Consider the following 14,784-nt stretch of genomic DNA (forward strand, 5'->3'; position numbering starts at 1 on the left):
CCCCCACCCCACCCCCCCACCCCCCAAAGAGAAACGCCGATTCCTCGAATTTCCTCCGCTTTTCCAACTCCCTGCCGCCGCTCCCCTCCCCCGCTCCCGGGGTGCGGGCTCCGCGGGGCGGCGGCTTGGCCCGCTCGCTCCGGAGTTGTTTACCGGCCCCGCCGACCCACCGAGTTTGTTCCAGCTCCCAGAGCCTGTCTCTATAATTAAACTCTTTTTTAATTGTCGGGTTGAAACGTCATTTCGGGGACTTTCCAAGGGTGAGGGAGCCGGGGGGAGGGAGCGAGCCTCCTTAACCCTTCGCTGACCCGACGAGCCGGGGAGCAGCGTCCAGCCCGGCCGAGGAGGGCTGGGAGTCCGGGGGCCGGAGGCGGCCCGCCCCGGCCGGACGTGTTCCGCAGGTGCCCGAAGGCGGCGGGGATGGCCGCCAGCTCCGACCGCCGCGGGAAGCCGGGCGAAAGCCGTGCGCCGCCCTCCCCGCCTCCTTCGCAAGGCAGTCGGCGCTCGGGTTCCTAACTCGCTCCGGGTCGGGAAAGGCCGCCCCTTCACCTGCACTGCCGCTTCCGACCGGGAGGCGATCGGCGGGGTCCTCCGTCCCAGGCCCGACTTCCGGGCCCTCCTGGCTCCCTTGGAGCCGATACCCTCGCAAGGAGGGGCTAGCCAGGTATTTTTGGTTTGGGGGTGTTAGGTTTTGTTCAAGGAGGAAAGTGAAAGTCCTCGGAATTAGGGAAGCGCGACGGACATATTCATGGGCCAGTCTGGACCCTGGGCGCACCTCGCGGCAGGTGAGAGAGTGGGGCGCCGAGCCCCTAGCGGGCCGGGCCTTGGTCACCGTCACCAGCGGCCTCCAAGACACCCTTCCCTGGGATCCCCTCCTGGCCGTGGTTGCAACATAGGACCTGTCATCTCAGAGCCCTTCGGCTTCAGGTCATTTGCACAGACCCCCAAATTCTTCGGATTGGGTCTTTCCCTCCCCCTCTAACCCCCCCCCAACTTCTGCTACCCGAGACCCTGAGACAGCCGCAAGGTCTCTGGATTAGAGAGAGGAGGAGGTATGGCCAAGTGCAGCCTGAGAGTTACCTGGTTTAGAGCTCACCTGTAGGGCCTGTGGAATGCGTATTCCTCCGCTTGGTCCCAGGCCCAGTGAATCAGAATCTCTGGGGTGGGGTCAGGAATCTGATTTTTAGTAATTTCCTGCTGGTGACTCAGACGTTAAGGTTTGAGAATCAGTGGTCCAAGACTTGGAAGTTAGGCTATCTGGATCCAAACCTTGGCTCTGTGTGATCCAAATCTTTCTAGCTGTGTGACTTTTCAAGACTTGACCAAAGCCTCTGTTTTCTCATCTCTAGAATATGGATAATAATACTGCCTAAAATTGGTGGATAAAGTGCTTAGTTTCAAGCCTAGCAGAACCCTTTTGTATTCCTAGCCATTGTATGTAAACTAAACCATCCTTGGGACCTTATCACACCACAAAACACATTTTGGGGAGTATTCACTTTGCAAAAGGATTCTTCGGTATAAACATGCATGAAATGGTCAGCTAACACCTTTTTGACCACTGCTTCACCTCCTCCTTTCTTGCCTGGGCCTGCCTAGGGACATAAGAAAGCCCATGAGTTTTGAGCCCCCTAAACTTTGATGGGAAGCCCAAGTCTGCCAGCCAGTCACCAGTTCCATAACCTCGAGCAGGTCCCTTAGCCTCTGGGATGGTGGGGAAGGTTAAACTCTTCCAGCCGGCGCTGGGCTCAGCCCCTTGCCCTCCAGTCACTCCCAACTGCTCACAGTTGCTGGTGGTCACTGCACACCCCTCCCTGGGGCTTTGCTCAAGAGTCCGCTGGGATTCGGTTGGCTCCCTGAGCAGGCCAACTGCCTCTCTCCCAGCAGTGCCACTGCAGCCTACAGCACTCCAGCCTTCTGCTGCATTTTATGGGAATTACCTATTTATTGCCACTGGACTATAAACTGCTGGAGGACGAGGGCAGCTCTGTTACCTGGGCCTCAGGAGTAGGTCCCAAGTAGGTACACAATACAATTTTTCAGTTGTTACTGAACCTTGCTGTTGAAACCATTTGGACACGTTGGCCACCCTGCGTCTGGCAGTGGGAGTAGAAGAAGGATTGCAGAGGTGCGGGCAGTGGCAGAAAGGGAGGGCTTGGGCTCTGCCACAAGGGGTGATGGCAGTCTTAGCACTGGGAGGCCGGGAAGGCCAGAGCTGGTCATTCAGGGAAGCTGGGCTTCCATGGCTTGCCCCAGGGCATGTTCTGTGCAGCTGTTAAGAGGTGACAGTCTAATGGAATGAGCACTGGTCTAGAATGAGCACTGGTCTAGGAGTCAGGACTCTTGGATTCTAGAGCTACTCTCCTTCTAGTTCAGTAGATCATTCTCTACTCTGGGCTTCCCTATTCTGCTCTGTAGATGGAGAGTGTTGGACTGGGCAGGTAGTGCTCAAACATCAGTCTGAGCAGAATTATCCGGGGGAGCTTTTAAAACTACACAGTTGCCCTCGCCCACCCCACCCCACCTCTAAAGATTCCACTTCAGTTGGTCTGGGGTGAGGCCCAGCATCTGGATCTTTGAAACTCCCCAGATGATTCTATCATGAAGCCAGAAACATGGACATGTTTATTTTAGAACAGTAGTTCCCAACCAGGAATGATTTTGCCCCCCTGTAAACATCTGGCAATGTCTAGCTGCATTTTTTGTTGTCACTTTTGGGGGAAGGAAGGTCAGTGCCATTGGCATCTAGAAGGTAGAGTTCAGATATGCTGCTAGACATCCACACAACAGCCCCCACAACAAAATGTATCTGGCCCAAAATGTGAATAGTACCCAAACTGGGAAACCCAGTTTTAGAGGCTTCCAACTCCAAGATTCCTGTGTACTTAGGCTCTGTCCCCACTCTCCCTCAAACCCCTCTCCTTACTGCAGCCCAAGTGATCTTTTTCAAAACCTAGACCTGATTTTGTGTTACACTTGCCTAAAACCCTTCGCTGCCCATCCTTTTAGAATAAAACCATACCCTCAGTCCAACAGCATCTGACTCTCTCACTATTCCAGCCTGGACTTTCATACCCCTCCCTCCCCATCACCACTTCTCCCGCTCCCCCAGGGCACTCCCTGTGCTCTGGTTAGTTTCAGATGAAATGAACGATACTTCCTTCTGCCCCAGGGCCTTGACACTTGATATTTCTTCTATCTGAATTGAACTTCCTTTGGCCTAAGTAAGTTCTAAATCACCCTTTAGCATCCAGCTCAAGCATCACTTCCTCAGCCATTCCTGGAGTCCGCCTCCCCCCAACATGGCAAGGTATCTATCTTCTCTCTGATGTCCTCATGCCATGTTCATTTCCTTCAGAGAAGTTATTTTGGTTTATGAGTATATATTCATTCCTGTAACACTTTTTTTTACTTCTTAATTTAACATACAGAAAAATTGACTTATATTTGGTGTATAGACTACTAGCATCAATAGATTCTTGTAAGCTCCACCATGATCAGGAAACAGAACATCTCCATCACCCCCGAAAACCTCCATCATGTTATCCCCTTGTAGTCATGCCCTTCCCTGTCCTTTAGTCTGCAACCACTGATCTGCCCCCTGTACTGTAATTTTATCTTTTCCAGAATGCCATGTAAGTAGAATCACATAGTATGTATGATTTCACACAACATAACGCCTTCTAGATTTATCCTTGTTGTTGCATGTGTCAATAGTTCATTCCATTTTATCGAAGACTGCTGTATCGCTGTATGGGTACACCATTGTTTATCCATTCACCTGTTGAAGGACATTGGATTATTTTCAGTTTGGGGCCGTTATGCATAGAGCTGCAGTAAACATTTGTGTACAGATTTTTGTGTGAACACTGTGCCTTTCTCTAGGGTAAATGAGTAGGAGTGGGACTGCTGGGCCAATGGGAAGTGTGTGTGGAAGTTTATAAACAACTGCCAAACCGTTTTCCAGAGTGGGTACAGCGTCCTGCATCTTCAGCAGCAATACAGGGGAGTTTCTGAGTACTCTGTCTTTACCAGCACTTACAATTGTCCGTATGCTTTATTTTAGTCATTCCAGGAGGTGTGTAGTGGTATTAATTTGCATTTCATTCATGACTAATGATGGTAGACATCCTTTCGTGTGCTTCCTTGCCATCCGTATGTCCTCTTCGGTAAAGTATCTGTTCAAGTCTTTTGCCCATTTTTTAACTGGGTCATTTGTTTTCTTACTGTTGAGTTCTGAGAGTTCTTTATATATATTCCGGCTCTAATTGCCTTGTGGGATATGTAAATTTGCTAATATTTTCTTCAGTCAGCACCTTATCTTTTCATCTTCTGAGCAAAATATCTTTCAGAGAGCAGAAGTTTTTCATTTTGATGAAGTTTAATTTTTCAGTTTTATCTTTTGTGGATCATGCTTTTAGTGGCCCATCCAAGACCCTTTCCCTGACCCGACGTCCTTAAGATTCTGTCGTCTTCTAAAGATTAATAGTTTTATGTTTTACACTGAGATCTATGATCCATTTGGAGTTAGTTTTTATATACGATGGGAAATTTAGGTTGAGGTTTGGTTTTTTTGCCCATGCATGTCCAATCCCAACACTGTTTATTAAAGAGGCTATCATTTCTCCATTGAATGGTTTGTGTCTGTCCAAAAATCGGTTTGCCATGGTTATATGGGTCTCTTGATTGTGTTCCATTGATCTGTGTGTTCATTCCTTTGCCAATGTTACACTGTCTTGATAATTGTAGCTTTATGGTAAGTCCTAAAATCAGGTGGTGTAATTCCTCCAACTTTATATTCTTATTTTTCAAAAGTGTTTTTACCTGTTGTAGTTACTTTGCCTCCTCATGTAAATTTCAGAATCAGCTTGTCTATATCTACAAAAAAAATCATACTGGGAATTTTATTAGAATTGCATTAAATCTACAGATCAATTCAGGAAAAAATGACATCTTTACTGTGTCGAGTCTTCTTTTTTTTTTTTTTTAAGATTTTATTTATTTATTTGACAGAGATAGAGACAGCCAACGAGAGAGGGAACACAAGCAGGGGGAGTGGGAGAGGAAGAAGCAGGCTCATAGCAGAGGAGCCCGATGTGGGGCTCGATCCCATAACGCCGGATCACGCCCTGAGCCGAAGGCAGACGCTCACCCGCTGTGCCACCCAGGCGCCCCTGTGTCGAGTCTTCTAATCCACATACAGTGTATGTCCATTTATTGAGGTCTTTGATTTCTTTAATTGGTGTTCTGTGGTTTTTAGCATATAAACCCTATACATGTTTTCTTAGATTTGTACCTAGTATTTCTCCCTTTAGAGGAACTATTATAATATTTTTCTTAATTTCAGTTTCTAATTTTTCATTACTAGCTTATAGGAATACAGTTGTGTATTGGCCTTGTATCCTTTGATCTTACAAAAGTCACTTCAGTTGTAAGGGTTTTTTTGTAGATTCCTTGAGTTTTGTTTTTTGTGTGTTTGGTTTTTTGAGACAGAGAGCTTGAGCGAGAGCCTGCAAGTGAGCAGGGGCAGAGGGAGAGGGAGAGAGAGAATCTCAAGCAGGCTCCACACCCAGCACAGAGCTCAGTCTCATGATTGAGCAGAAATCAAGAGTCAGATTCCCAACCGACTGAGCCACGCAGGCCCCCCTGTGTGTTTGTTTCTTTTAACATAGACAATTCTGTTACCTGCAAATAGGAACAGCTTAATTTCTTCCTTTCCAATCTCATGCATTCCATTTCTTTTTCTTGCCTTATTGCCCTGTCTAGGACTTACAGTATAATATTGGATAGGCATAGTCAGATAGACACCCTCACCTGATCCCAACCTTAGGGGAAAGCATTCCATCTTTGACTATTAAGTACATTAGTTGCAAGGGTTATTTTGTTGTTGTTGTTGTTGTTGTTTGTAGTCATTTACCTTTTTGACATCTCCTTCCCATGAGGTTGTATGCTCCATGAGAGAGCCAGCCGTCTGTCTGCTCTCAACTCACCCCACAGTGCCTGGAACAGGACCTAACACACAGTAGGCTCTCAATAAGTGAGTCTCTACTGAACGACTTAGCCAGCATAGCCGCTGCCCTTGCGACAGACAGCAGAGGTACCTGGCTGCACATTCGGACAGCGTGAAGAATAATCTTACAACAAACACCCCATAGACCCAGCTACGCATCGGCCCCCATCGCGGTGACGGCTTGAGGCTGCAGTGAGCTGCCCGTCAGCTTCCTAGCGAGCCGTACTGTGTGGCTGTCCTGGTCGTCAGTGAGTTGTAGGTGACTGCAGGACCACGATTGTTTCAGATCGAGAGCATTCCCTTCCCAAAGGGAATTTAGACAAAATGCTCTCAGCTCTGAAAAACAGGGGCTTTCAGGGGAAAGAGTCACACTGCTCTGAAATCTTAGGCCCTCAGACGGGTGGGGCTGTTTCGCTAAATTTATTTCAGCCGCTTATAGAAACACAAGGGGGAAGGGGGGGGTGGCTGCTTGCACACCAGCCCTGGCTCTGGGGTATTAATATCTGCCGGGTCAGGCTTTTATTTGGGTTTTGTTTCACCTTTTGGGGGTGGGGAAGCAGGCAGGCAGCAAGCAGGAATATCTCGCAGTTGCACGGCTTCTGAGCTGTGCTCTTCCACCTTCCTCCCTGTGCCTTCCCTGGGAGGCCAACCCGGCCCCCTCCCACCGCACCTTAGTGGGGGGCTGTCTACCCACTGAACACCAAGCAGGCTCATCCAGGCCCCTTTGACCTCTGTTCGTCTCCCATTCCCAGAAGGGGTTGGAGCCCTCCAAGGAACTGAGAGATTGAACCTGGTTGCCTGCTTTCTGGCACAGTGTGCGTGCCTTTGTCCCTGGCCCCATCAGCACCCCCTGCCCCATCCCACACCCCCATCCTCAGTGGCTCTACTATTTGAATTTGGGGGGTTCTTGGATATTAAATCCAGGCCTTTTGAATCCTGTCTTCTTTCTCCTCAGCCTCCCCAAGGCACCAAACACACATTTTTTTTTCCTGTGCCTGATACCTGAACGGTCTCTCGTGTCACACACACCCCCATATGTAGAAAAAGGGGTTAAATGAAACCCCTATGTTGCTTTCTAAAAACCTGTTCTTGTGCTGAATTTGGAATGCTTTATGGAACACAGGTTAATCACCTCCCACAGATATGGGAGAAACTGAGGCACGGGAAGGGGAGGTGAGCTCTGCGTCCACCGACTGACTCTCAGAGGTACCCACTCAACCTGAAAGGACCAGAGAAAGATAGGGACCTGTGTCTGAGAACTGCTGCCATGCAGCCGGCTCTCTGAGAACAGAAAGAGAAGACACACAAGGAAGCTAAAAAAATCTGCTGGGCTTATGACTCAAATAATCACATGAGAATATGGGGAAGTACCGCACCCAGGGCTCGGCCCCTAGGAGCCCAACAAATGCCAGTCTTATTCCTTGGCAAGCTCCTGCTTCCCAGGTCGCCAGGGAACCTGGGGAAAGGAGCATCGTCCTGTCCACTCCCCCGCCCCCAGGTAGAAAGACTGAACAGGAACTGATAGGAGAGGGGGTGGCCTGGGGCAGGAGGCCCAGAGAGGCCTGACATGAAGATTCCCCAGGGGATTCTTGCTCTGAACTGGGGTGCCGCTTCAGGGAGAATAAAGGGTGCAGACATACTTAGAAGCTGTAAAGTGCTCACAAGTAAACTAAGTTTCTCTTTTGTCCTCGCACCAGCCAGTTTGCTTTGGAATTATCTTCCGGCCCTCCCCTGCAAAGCCCAGCCCAGAAAGGGACCGTCCGTCGCCACCTTGGGGACCTGTTCCTTTGAGAAGCAGGACCCACCTCTCCAGCCAGAGCAGGGATCAGACAGCTCTTGGAGGGTCGTCACACAGGCAGCCAGAGGACGGATGTCGGCCACAGCCCTGTGACTTCTTCCAAGCTGCCTTTCTCCTGCCAACTGCACCTTCCACCCTGCGGGCGCCATGGGCCCCCAAACCAGGGCCTGCCCTCGTCTGACCAAAGGCAACCAGATCTGCTGCAGCTGTTCCGGGAGAGAACAAGCCCTCCCAGAGACCGTGGATGCGGCTAGAGAAAGATTCTTGCCAGCCTGGGGGTGTAAATATTTATACAACGTGGTATGTGGGAAGAGGGAAGGCAGAGGGAGGTGGCAGGAATGAGGTGCACTGAGACTGCAGGCTGCAGGAGCCTGCTTTTTGGGCTCAGGTGGGAAGGGTGAGAGGCCGCCAGGATCCTAGCCCTCCCCCCGCCAAATTACTACATCAAAGAAGCCGGTCTTTGCCCCCAGCCTTCCTGCCAGAGTTAAGAGGAGAACTTAGAAGAAAGTTCACCATCCTTCCCCTAAGTCCCCTAAACGTTCCTCCTCCGGACTAGGATAGGCCTTTCTGCGGGGAAGGAGGCTCTGCCTTCAACCAGAGACAAAGCAGGTCCGCAGGGCCCAGGAGTGAGGACTTGTGGGCTCCTGGGCCTTCTGGTTCTAGAGTCTGAAAGGATGCTGGACCCCAAGAGTTGGACTCTAGGGCTGAAGGCTTAGAAAACAGAAGCAAAATAGAAAATAAGCAAAGATCTCTCTCCAGTTTCTATGTAATCAACGATATTTTCCTGGAGTAGGAGGAACGTTGATGAAGATGGTGAGGAACAGACAGGACCTGGCCAGCGGGCAAGGTGTGGAGAAGGCGAGGGAGCCCTTGATGGCCCTTGCGGAGCAGCACGTGGCCACCATCACCAGGGGCCCAGGAGAGGGCAGTGCAGCCCTTGGGCCCTGGCACCCCGAGATGCAGGCAGGCCCGAGTGCACATTGACCCGGCCGCTCCTCAGCCAGGCCCACCCAGAGCTCAGCCAGGCCCCAATGGCACCGACGTCCCAGGGTGGGAGGCAAGCATGGGTCGAGGGGTGGGAAGGGTGGGGGACGGCCAGATGGACTCCAGTCGATCTGCCTCAGACAGCTGGGGAGCAGAGCCAGGACGTGCCTCCCCCCCTCCCCCATCACTCCACACAGGAGGGGCGCGGCTGCGACTTCTAGGGTTTCTCTGCCACCGCGCCGTTCAAGAAGTGCCACCTGCTTCTATCAGTATGAGGCTGACCCTCAGGGCCTCCCACAGGTGGGGTCTGTGTTGCTCCTCACTGGCCAACCGCCTTTAAGACACCTTAAAATGATCAGCCACGACTTGCATTCTGCTCGTGCCCTAAAAACGTCCTCTGGCCGGGTTGGGGGTGTTGGGAGGGAAGGGCCCTCTGCCAGAAAACCGCCGGGGGTCTTCAGCCAGAGAGCAACTTTCAAAGGACACCCAGGCTCCCCCACGAGGTGGCCGCCTAAGCTGCAAGCCCTCCCACCCACAGCACAGAGATATTCGAGTTCCCAGCACCCGCACCTGCCCTGAGCTCCAGCCTTTAGGGTGGAACCCGGTGAATCCCCCACCTGTCCGCTCAGAGAGGGACGGATTCCACCGCCGCCCAGGCCCACACACCGTGGAGGGAACACCATCTGCCCTGTCCCCAGCCTCCCTCTCCAGAAGGGGGACTTCTCTTCCAGGGACACCAGGGTTGCGGGAGAGTCTTCAGATGCTCAGGTCCTCTTCTGCCACCGTAGCTCTGCCTGCCGGCTGTGGCCTCCTTCTCGCCAGTTCTGCTGAAACAGATGAGCGAGAATAAAAGCTTGTGTGGCCCAAGGAAAGCTTCAGGGGAGTGAACTGACGGCGAAGGAAAAGGAGGGGAAGAGCTCTCAGAAACAGGAGAGGAGGGGAATTCAGGAAACAGACAAAATAAACCATCAGGGAATCCAGACGTAAAACAAGGAAGGCCAGAAGAAAAGAGAAATTATGCTAAGAGGGCAGAGTCGGGTGGGGAAGGGAAAGGAGAATGAAAAAGAAGTGGAGGGCAGTTATAAATTCTGAAAAGATAAGAATGTGAAAGCAAACACCACCAGAAAGAGAGAGAGAGACCCAGGAGGGAAAGAGAGGCAGCCATGAGTTTTAAACTGCTTTGACCATCAACCAACCACGCTCAGTCATGTTCTGAGTCTTAGAGCATTTTGTGGATTTCACTCTTCTAACACTGAGCAGAGGGCAGTCCTAGAAAAGCAAGCTTTCCTGCGTGCCCTTGTTTTTCCTAAAACACCCTAGCTCACCCCCACCGTTGGTCTCTTTTCAGGGGGAGAGCTCTTCTTCCAGGGGCAAGGCCAAAAACCATTCCAGTTCGCCTGGGAGTCTGGGCTTCCATCACGGTGCCCTCCGGAGGGCCCACAGGGCCGTCTGAGCAGGGGGAGCCCTGTGACGGGAGCGTTGGGTGTGATGCAGCTGTCCCACCAGCTTTTCAGCCTCTAGGGAGGGGCTTTTCCCAGCCACCCTGCTGTGGATCCGGGCCAACCCAGCCCGCAGACCCAGCAGGGGTGCCTGGAAGAGGGCATACCCAACTCCGTGCAGAGCCAGAGAAGCCCCAGCAAATGCAACTTTTGGAAACAACTTAGATGATTTAAATTTGTTTCCAGGCATTCCCGAGGGGACCTAAAGATAACTACAGTCTTCTCATTGCTCCAGCAGCAAACAGCATTGTTTCTTAAAGTTCACCTTCCATGCCTTCTATTTACAAACCCCATGAGTGCTTGCAGAAGATGCTGGTCCCTCTCCCTTTGCCTGCTTGGCCTTTCAGCCTTCTGTTGCCCCTCTTTCCTCTGTGAGTCAGCCAGTATCTCTCATCTGTGTCTGCTTAGGTCGCTCATTTCCCTTGCTTGATCACACCCACCTCTGTCCACTCGCCCATTTCTCTAGGGCAGCAGGCCTCGGGAAGGAGCGGAAGCACACCAAGGCGGAATCAAGAAGCAAAGGAAGTAAAAACGTGAGTTTGGTTTAGCACCCAGCATTGGCATGCCCAGACGGTCTGCAGCGGGTGAGGAGGGCTCCTGGCAGACACAGCACTGCGCCTCCCCAGGCCCCCTAAAACTGTCCCCACAAAGTTCAAGCTAGGGGAAGCCACACAGGCTGAGCTCTGATGGACTAAGACAAAGGGAACAGTGCCAGCACTGGCCCTTCTCCCCAAGAATTCTCAAATACTTGACCCCGGTTCTGTACATTCCAAAAGTCACATTTTTCTTCTACCAAAAACTGAGAGATGTGGCCAAACGTACAGCAGGAATCACGTCTAGGTTGTAGCCTTGGATACTCAACCCGGTTTCTTCTCATCCCTCCTCACCTTCCAACCTGCCACAGTCGTATAATCTATGACTCAAACTATTATTTAACCATGTAAAAAGACAAACCAGGAAATTAGAGGCTGAATGACCTAAAATTTATTCCATTCAACTGAGCTAATGTCCTAATAAGGGTGTGTATAATAATAAGTCATGCCGTATCTGTTCTGGAAGATGTGAACATCGCAGGGAAAAGGGCATGGTGATTAAAGATCCCAACCTGTTGAGATTTGTCCTCAAAGGGGTAAGTGCCTGGTCCTGGGCCACGCGGCCGAGCAGTTTGCCAAATGAGTCTTAACATTTGGGAAACAACGGAGAGTAGCCCATGTTCAAGGCTGACCACAGTCAAATCCCAGCACTGCCACTGTCTAGGCAAGCAAGGGACTTACCTGCCTCCTCTAGTCTCCTCCGCTAGGAAATGGCAGTGACAGCACCCCCCTCTCCTGGGGCTGTGGCTACAAGGACAGATGAGCGGGGCGCTTGGCACATGTGAGCAGCCCCCCCTCCCTAAAAGCGCCCCCAGTCAACCGTTGCTGTACGTTCAGCAGCGAATTGGCAAAGCCAAGAAGAAGGCTGGAGGCCCCACAAAGTGGGGTTCCACGGAGTCACTGGAACACAGTCAAGTATCCCGAGCAGGAGAGAGGAGAGGGTCCCAGAGGAGGCCCGGGCAGCTGGCGGGTGGAGCACTGCACGGAGAGCCAAGGACAGCCACTCACAGCGTGGGTGGGAGGACGCAGGGGGCTGCGCTCCAGTCCTCCCGTATTAGCTCAACTCGACTGCATCCCCACCCTTGCATGTGTTCATCCTTCCGTGAACCCCAGCACGTAGTTACCTAGCACCCACTGTGTGCACAGCACCGGCGAGGCCAAGGGCCGTAGGGGAAGCAAGCTTACGCAGGGTCACAAGCCTCAGAGACTTAATAACCGGGCATTTCTGTCCAAATTCAGAGATCTGTCCTTTTAGGAGCTAGACTGTAAGGATATGACCAAATGCTGAGAAATTCTTATTTCAGGGCCAATTTTCTTTCTTAAAGTAGAAAGGCAAAGAGTTCAAAAATGTTCTGGAAATGTGAACACTTACTGAATCTTGTTAACATTTAAGGGGTATTAATTTTTAGGTGAAATAAAGACGGTGTGGCTAAGTTTAACAAGCCCCCCCCCTTTTTTAGAGACACATACTGAAATACTGGCAGATGAAATGATATGCCCTGATATATAGGATTTACTTCAGTATTATATGGGAGGTGGGGAAGCAGATGGTGGTGTCATGGACAAGCCTGGCCAAGAGTTAGTGACATTGTACTCCTCTGTCTCCTCCTGTATATGCTTGAAATTTTCCATAATAAAATGTCTTAAGTTCATAAAAGCTGAAACATTTTTAACTCAGGGATTCTTGTCTTATTGGTTCTTGCAACATGGTATTTACTTCCTGAGGACGTGTGCTCTTGGACAGGAGAGGAGGCTGTGGGACACCTGCCAGGAGTGGGGGGAGCTGGAGAAGAGGCAGGAAGACCACCACGCAGGGGGCAGGAAAGTGCCCCAAACCCTCCTCCCCCCAAACACATGAGAACCAAGAGTGCTATCCCGTCCCTCAGGGCCTCCCAGGCTGGGAAGAAAGAGTCGAAGAGACCAGTGTTCATTTGGCACTGCTTTTAAACTCAGTGAAAATTATCCTTAGGTTGGTTTCAATGTATTTTCAAGCACAATGAATTATTTTTTCCAGCAGAGAGCGATTATAGCAGAGTGGGCAACCTCTCTAACCTCAAATGGAAAATGGGGAGAATCCCATGTGCCCCATTTCTTAAGAGTGTGAGGCTTAATGAGATTAATGCACGTGAAGTGTCTTAGCACTACTAAGCGCTGATAAAGGATGGGTCTGAGTTGAGGGGTTGTTGGCAAATATCAGCCTTCCACCTCTCGAGACCACAGTGGACGCACCCCAACTCAGGCTTTCTGTTTGAACAGCCACGGCCTCACTTAAACATAGAAATTAGATAAAACTCAAGGCACACATACTCTTGAGACCTCTCTGGGCCAGGAATCCTACTGGGTGTCACAGAAGCCACTGCTGTCCTATCCCTCTCCAGAACAGTCCACTTGGGATGGAGCCCTCACTTTCTAGTTGAAGAATGAGTTGAGAAATGAGGAATAGGGGACTCTCCACTTGCTCCGTGGCTTTAAATGGCAAACCGCATCCTAAGAAAGCAGACCTTCAGCAGATCATCTCTGTCCCAAAGACAGGGGTACACAGATGGACAGCAGGCCCTGTGCTCAGCAGCACTCCCCTACAGGGAGCTTCTAGAGCCTTCCTCAGCTGAGTCATAGGCAAGCGGTCATGAAAGCCTCCAGACTCCAGGGGGCAGCAGAAGACACCCTCCCAGGTCAGAGGGATGAGGTGCCAAAGTCTGGGCAGGGTGAGCAGACCACCTTCCATGAACAAATCTAAGCAGCCATGGCATCCAGAGGCCGGGATCCCAGGAGAGGCGGGTGGCCCACAGAGCCAGGTCATGAGCCTCTGCCACTTGTCCCCAGGCAACTGGTAAGTGGCTTCCTAGAGATAAGCGCCAGCCAGGAGAAGGCGTTTGTGACTTTAGGTGAGGGCTAGAGGACTGGAAGGGGCAAGGGGACAGAGCAGAAGGTAGTCCTGTGTCTCAGAAAGCAGCCACCCCAAGTTTTTAGATTCTTGCTCTATGGCCTCTTGCCAAGCGATTAAAGTGTTTGTCCCATCCCATCCTGCTCCATGGCCTAGCCTCTCCTTCACACCACTGTCCACCCAACGGGCCGCATGTCCTTTGTGCCTTCGTTCCTCAGAGGAATCAGAACGGAGGGAGGGATCCCTACACAAAATCTGAACACTCTCAAAAAGGTCCTTGGGCTTTGGGAATGTTGAAATGCATTCATGGGATCATTCTAAGCTCTCTGAAAGCGCCCTGGCTCCAGAGAGGAGAGCAATCTCTGTTGGGAGACCTCAAGGGCGAGGGCTGAGAGCATGGGCTTCGGAGCCACAACGCCTGAGTTCGAATCCCAGCTCTGCTAGTTACCAGCCCTATAACAATGGACACACTGCTTAGCCTTCTGGGCCTCAGTCTTCTCTGTGAAATGGGGATAACAGGTGGGTCTACAGGGTAGCGCGGGGGCTTACAAGGATGGCTAGACAGAAACCGCCCTCAGTTCATATCAGCGAGCCTTCCTCCTCGGCCTGGGGGAATGCACTGCTAGCAACCCCACGTTTCCTGGGACAAATAACCGTGCTACAAGGTGGGAAGGTATTTGAAGGAAGCCTAAAGTCTTCATAGAAAGCCGCTAGGGGATATGCACAGAGTACTGTTCTCAACACAAATCAGAAGCCCCACATATCTGCGCTTCCTCCCATCAGAATGCACCTCCCAGAGGCCACCAGGCTCTGGAGGCTGCATACAGCAGAGGCCCTGAGGCTGGGGTAGCGTTGCCCTGCAAGGGTGGAGAAGGAAAGGGATACTGTGGGCGCAGCCCTCCCGTGGCCACTTTGGCTTTTGTGCTGGATACGCAGAAACCATCACTCAACTCCAAGCGGGGCTTGTTAAACTTACCAGCCAGAGTCCGAGAGGCCGGCTGGCTGCCCCGTGGGGG

Source organism: Ailuropoda melanoleuca, chromosome 14 (genome assembly GCF_002007445.2).
Source record: "Ailuropoda melanoleuca isolate Jingjing chromosome 14, ASM200744v2, whole genome shotgun sequence".
Classification (NCBI taxonomy): Eukaryota; Metazoa; Chordata; class Mammalia; order Carnivora; family Ursidae; genus Ailuropoda; species Ailuropoda melanoleuca.